The following is a 6,257-nucleotide window of genomic DNA, read 5'->3' on the forward strand; positions in this document are numbered from 1 at the left end:
GAGCGCAGCCCTATAAAAGCGCACATGTAGCGGGGAGCTCGGGACGTAGTGGAAGATACAAATGAAGCTGGAGTTGACACAGGTGAGGAGCCGGAAGAAGCAGAAGGATGCTGGCGGCGGCGGCAGCGGAGGACTGGAAGATACTTGGGGGAGCTCTGGGGAAGGTGGAGGATGCTTGGGGGGACCCTGGGGGAAGGTGGAGGATGCTTGGGGGGGGCCCTGGGGGAAGGTGGAGGATGCTTGGGGGGGCCCTGGGGGAAGGTGGAGGATGCTTGGGGGGGCTTGGAAGAAGCAGCAGGATGTTGGGTGGGGGAGTTGAAGGATGCTTAGGGGGCCCTGGAAGAAGCAGGAGGATTCTGGGGGGGGGGAGCGTCAAGAAGCAGCAGAGAGTGGGCCATTGTATGGGAACACTGGGGGAGAACCACCAATGTTTTAGGGGGCCCTGGGCTGGCTAGCAATGTATTAGTGGGTCCCTGCCACTAATGCAAAACGTAACCCTTGGCCACAAATGTTTTAGGGGGGCCCTGGCTACCAATGTTTTAGGGGGCCCTCGCTACCAATGCTTGTGTATCCCTTGTATTGATGGTGGGGCCCAGAAATTTTGTTGTGAGGGGCCCCGTGATTTCTGATGGCGGCCCTGATGTGGAGAGTGACTTCTGTCCAGTAAGGTGTTACCCTGGGACATTTCCAGATCAGGTGGAGAAATCCTGCCTACTATATTTCTCACATTTCTCTCCATCTATCCTGCCCATGGCCTTAAGCCTCAAGGGGGTGATATAAATTTGGGGAATCTTAATCTTAAATTGAACCATTCTGTCCCTGAGTGATGTTAGAAACACACATACCGTAAGTCGCCTGTGGCTTCCTCCCATTGATCTTCATCTAAGGAGGAAATGATACACGACCATTTCTGTTTTGCTTTGAATGGAGTGAGTTGGGAGGACTGGATTATGCTGTACAATTGAGACAATAATTTGGAGGGGTCTGGGGCCCAAAGTCTGGCTTCCCATGCCAACAATGTGGGTGTGAGGTGGTGGGATCAGAATTGGTAGAATGCTAGAATGCATTCCTCACCTGAAAGTAGTGACACAGCTGAATACCTGGACAGTTAAATTTGGCCTTTAATTGCTATAGTGATGCAAAACACCCCTCGACCAGTAGGTCGTCTAGGTCGGCAAGATAGCTAAGAACTAACTGTGGGCAGTAGTGGAAGTCAACTAACTGTTTCATATGGTTTGACAGGTGTGAGTAGTGTGGTATGCATATTGGTCTTTGGCTTCACTCTGATTTTTATACGGGTAGTGAGCATTTCTAGCGGTAGAGGAAGGCCGACCCCCACCTGTATGGGTGTAGAGACCCTACAAGGGTTGTGTGTAATGCTTTTAGGGAGATGCTCTGGTCTGGGTTGAACTAATTATGTATATAGGTGAGCTGGGATGCAAAGTAGTAATGTTGAAAATGATGGCAAGTCCCCCTTTCTCTTTAGGGGCAGTGAGAGTAAAGGTGGCCATACACAAGCAGATCCGCTCGCTTGGCGATGTCGCCAAGCGAGCGGATCTTCCCCCGATATCCCCACCTACGGGTAGGCGATATCGGGGAGCATTTAGGTAAAAAAAAAAATAATCTGATCGTTTGGCCCCAGGATTATGTGGGCGGCAATGGGGCAGTCGGATCGGGGACCGCATCAACGAGCCGATGCAGTCCCCGATCCGACCGGATTTTCTAACCTGGCCGATCGAGATCTGGCCAATTTCAGGCCAGATATCGGTCGGCCAGGCCGCTCTGCTCTCCCCATACACGGCCCGATTAGCTGCCGAATCGGTCCAAGGGACCGATATCGGCAGCTATAGTCGGCCCGTGTATGGGGACCTTTAGCCATCCTATACTCTGGGATGTTTCAACCCAAATGAAAGATATTAGTTCACTATTGATTTTCTTAAAAAACTGGTTGGTCATATAAGCTGGTGAATTCCACAGTGGGTATACAAATTTAGGTAAGTAATATAGCATCTTGTATAAACTGACCCTACCCCATAGAGTCAGTGGTAACTTGATCCAGTGAAGAGTTACCGATTTAAGCTCCAGGTTCTCTGTCACATACAAGGATGGGTCTGTTATGACTGTAATGCCCAGATAGCAAAACTTAGTTACCGGTACTGATGTGAGTGTGGGGGTACCTGCTGTGACAGGTAGGTTCCCTAAGGGGAATAATATTGACTTATTTTTGTTTTTATATAGAACCCTTAGTGCCCTAAATTTCTTGGAGACTTCTAGGGGCAGATTTACTTACCTCCGAATTTTCGCTTCGGGCACCTTCTCCACACTTTGTGCAGCTATATACTTTAGAAATCATGAACACATTATTGGATAGTGTTGTAAAGTCTGAGTAGATTTAAAAAAAAAAAAAAAAATGTTTTGAAACACAAATAAATAAACAGTCATGTCAGCCGCAGTAAGAACAGTCAGACGCTTAGAAAAAAATGTTGTTGCTGAACTGTAACAATAATACTAGTTCTAACAAATTGCAACATAGTGTTTGAAATGAATATTGCATTAATACCTGGACTACAGTATATACAAGTTAATGACTTTAATGAACCACAAACCATTAACAGGTTAAGATAATATTATTTCAATGATTTAATCATTTGAGTATTTAAACAGTCTTTGTGGGAGGGGCAGTCAGCATGTGTGAAATGTGCAGGAGGTGAAAAAAAGTTTGTCAAATATGTTTTACATTTGCAACTTATATAACGAATATCATTTTAAATATAAAAAACGCATGCATTTTAGCACTGGATAGGATGTTTTCGTTGGAATGCAGGATTTCATATCACTGTTACAGTCACTTTGTGGATCTAACTTCATCAATTTGTAAGTCAGAACCAGGCTATAGACTTTGGTAAAAAAGGAGAAAAGAAATTGTAGTAGCATGTCTATGAAGATTCTCATTCATCCAGGTCATGATATACAGTATCTAGAAGAATTACGTCTAAAACAACTGGACTTTTCTGAGTTTTTTCTTGAAAACGTTTCACCACTCATCCGAGTGGCTTCTTCAGTTCAAATGGCTGGTAGGGAATTCCCCGGTATTTAAACTCTTGATGGTAGTAGAGTCACAGACATCCAATCACAATGGTTCCATTGAACTTGTTCAGTTAGGTGTTAGCTGACAGGTGTAAGAAGGTATGATACAATCACAATGGTACCATGATTCTCAAGGTGTTAATCCTTCAAAGTACATGACTGAAAGTGTAAATTGTTGTGAAACCGCCGGGGTAAGGGTGTCAAAGCGGCATTGTATGTAGGTGACAAGCGGTGTCTCAGGCCCCCTTCTCTGTTCAGGGATGGTTTTTCCAGGCTGGCATAAATGGCCTCTTTCACACCTCTTTCAAAACATCTGTCCTCTCGGTCCAAGATATGAACGTTACTGTCCTCAAAAGAGTGACCTTTTTCTTTGAGGTGTAGATAGACTGCTGAGTCTTGTCCTGAGGCGTTCGCCCGCCTATGTTGGGCCATTCTCTTACAGAGAGGTTGTTTTGTCTCCCCAATGTATAAGTCAGAGCACTCTTCACTACACTGGACAGCATAGACCACATTACTTTTTTTAGCCATTTTGTATGTAGCAGCCATAAAAATGAAAATGCATTAGTTCAAATACCAGTGATTTCTTCATTAATATGGAGGCTTCCCTAGAGTATGTTGAGAATGGGGTGTGGTACACATGACCAACCCTGTGTCTCTTGGAGCAGCACAATGCCAGGTTTGTACTTATAAGCATGGTTAAGGATTAACTATAGGCTCCAAACTAGGTGAGCCCATAGCCTGAACCAAGTTCTAACAGGGGGAGTGTCATTGTGGAAACTCAGGCTGCACTCCTTCCCAATACTTAACCATATTAAACAGTAGTTGAATTTGGGACTAGAAAATAAATTCAGTAACAAAAATTTCAAACCATAGACAGGCTGCTGTCACAGTGGTATCCCATGCACCCTTGCTAACATCAGTTGTGATTCCGAGGCGGTGACAGTTTCAAAGTGTAACTACATAGTCTGAGACCCTTTCAAAAATAATTCAGGTGTGAGAGTGAGGAAATTCAAGTGTGGGCACTATTATAACTCATTTGATTGAGTGTTGAGGCCTAGACAGTCAGGTTCCAAGGTTCAAAGTATTAGCTTCCCACAAATCTCAGGAGGGATGTCCCCATTGTGCCCATGGTCTGCTGGGGACTGCCACCAGGGAGGCACCCAGGCTGTCTGTGTGTGCAGTACAGGTATTTTATGAGGAGTTTTGCAGTGTTTGCCCTCCCCTCCAGGTTAGTGTAAATATATGCCAGAGTAGGCCTTATACAGAGGTGGTCAAACAGAGGACTGTCTTGGTAGGAACTGTTTAACTATTGCCCATAAGTAGCAGCTGGGGACAATCCATGGGAGAATGAAGTGGGAGAAGCTTAGTGTACATGTGGGCTATATAGTTCCATCTACTTACCACCTTGGCAATGCCAGATGGGCACAAGCCAAAAAGGAGTATGACAGTCCCAAATTTGCGTGGCCCTGGGCTGTTCCTGCCTCTTACCTCAAACACAAACATATTGGAGAATGCGTCTGCTCCAAGGAATTCCTTAAGCCAGCCCTTCATAAAGGTCTCTGGGTGCTGACTTTCGTTGGCAAGCAGACTCCAAATCTTAGGATTTTTCAGGAGCTGTTTTGAGCTGCGGCTTGTTTGCTGTTATGTCATTTAGGAGAGAAGTTACAGTGTCCTCCAAGGTGAAACCCTGGTTTCTATTTCTGTGGTACTGTCCCAGATGTTTTAGAGATCAAGGCATAGGAGTGAGAGGTCCACCCTTATTTCCTCTCATTGTGTAGTTGTTGCTGTACAACTCTCCATTATCCCACTGAGCAATTCAGAGGGTGTTGTTTTTATCATCTGTGGGTCCAGATGGGAAAAGGCTGGTGAAAGTGGGGGCGAATGGCTGGCAGAGTGGAGGACCTTGCAACACAGTTCCTACTAAGTGTTCCATTTAGCTGCTGTGTCAAATTTTTGTTTCTGTGAATGCTTCCCCATAGCAAAAGTCATCAAGACGGAGGGGACTGTATTTAAGGCAGTAGTTGGCAGGCAGGATTGCACCCAGGACTAATGGTGCATGGGGTAACCGCAAGTCCCAGCAGCTCAATTTATCAGGCATTTATCTCATATCATATCATATATTTATCTCATTGCTCTAGTTGTACAGACAGTGTCTCATACTCAGTATCAACGCATATTTCCTGGCCACCTCATGTCAGCATTACTACGGTATTTACCCCGCCCCCAATACCCTGTTAGCCCTGTCCCTCCCCCACCAAAGTAATAAATGAACCACACCCCCTTACCACCTTGTCTTTTTTGCTTTGTCCTCAGATCTGTTAGTCAGGGCAGCTGTTTCCGTATGCCGACGCTTGAAAAGGTTGGTGGATTCTGAGGGCTATTCATTCAGGGCAACTGTTGTATGAAGCCCCCTCAGCTGGGACGTGCAGTTCCAGAATCGAGGCTGTCCAGGTTAGTGGTCTAAGAGGCTGCTTCTGGGCATGTAGGACCACGAAGCCCTGCTGGAGGTTTCCCTGGCAGAGGTTTGGCGCGTGCCAGCATCCAACTGATGGCGTTTGGCATGGGCGCATTTGTTGATCGCGCGTGTGTTCACACAGGCGCATATGTGTACGCACACCCGCATTTCCGCGTTTGCGAACACGCGTTTTTCGCGCGCATGTTTGCCGCGAATGCGCGTTTTTCCGCGCGCACGTTTGCCGCGAACGCGTGTTTTTTTCGTGCGCATGTGCCGCGACGCTCGCGCAATTGACGCAAACGCTCCTGGTACTCTTTAAAGATGCAGGCGCCATTTTGAAATGCGGTTTTTGCTGTTGCCATTGCTCGTGTGGCGTTCAGGTATTCTTTTGGCTTGTGAAGCTTGCTTATAGAAGGGTGTCTAGGGGATGTTAATTCCTATATACCTTTGTCCCTGTAGTATACCAGGAGAAAGAAGGAGTTCAATCTGTGGTCCTACAGCCTCAATTTACAGCTGCCCTCTTGCTTGGTAGGTCCCTCTTGTTCTGGGGGTTCCTGTCGTTTTTTCAGGGGTTTTTTGGAACCCAGTATTAATGTTTTCTTCCTCTTCTCTTCTCTGCTTATCGCTTCAGCTTATCCTGCCCTCTTCATGGCGGAGCCGGCGCAAAGGAAGAGAAGGAAGTCCAGTGCTTCACCTCTGGAGTGTGCTGGCTGTT

This window comes from Xenopus tropicalis, chromosome 3 (assembly GCF_000004195.4).
Source record: "Xenopus tropicalis strain Nigerian chromosome 3, UCB_Xtro_10.0, whole genome shotgun sequence".
Classification (NCBI taxonomy): domain Eukaryota; kingdom Metazoa; phylum Chordata; class Amphibia; order Anura; family Pipidae; genus Xenopus; species Xenopus tropicalis.